We start from the raw sequence: 651 nt of genomic DNA, 5'->3' as shown, positions 1-651 counted from the left end.
TCTTTTAAATCTGAATGTGCTGTGAAAAATATTTAAATAAGTGTTTTGAAATGTATTTGTAACATAAATATTCTTTAAAAAAATACCGTATATCTACTATATTCTTATTATTATAATAAAATCCTTTGAAATGCAACTTCTTTTATTTAAAGCCTCGTTCAAAGGCTTAGAACTATTCATAGTTAAAATTATTGGCAATCGATATAAAAAAAACAATATTGAAGTGTCATAAAAATATATTAAATTTTTTCGCCTGCAGCATTTTTAATTACATTGAATTAAATTTCTGGCTCTTGAAAATTTAGTTTTGTCAATTTTTTTCCCTTAAGAATCCCCTAAAATTAATGTCTCCCCGAAAAAACCCTAGACATAATATCTTGATTTGCCCTAAATTTTGGGGGAAACCCTATACTGACATCACTACCATTATTGCCAACCTAAATACACAATTTAAAACTGAATTGAGAACCTCTATAATAGGTTAAATAATTAAAATAGAATACATAGTGTGCATTATGCAAATTAAATATATATTTTTAATAAAATATCATTTAATATTTATATGTGTTTGAAACGCAAAGACCACTTGTAATATCTCTTTGATAAAACCCGATAAAAATGTATAGGCATGACAATATAACAGTACATATT

This window comes from Vanessa atalanta, chromosome 7 (genome assembly GCF_905147765.1).
Source record: "Vanessa atalanta chromosome 7, ilVanAtal1.2, whole genome shotgun sequence".
In the NCBI taxonomy this organism is placed as follows: Eukaryota; Metazoa; Arthropoda; class Insecta; order Lepidoptera; family Nymphalidae; genus Vanessa; species Vanessa atalanta.
Note: the sequence above shows the minus strand (reverse complement) of the source record.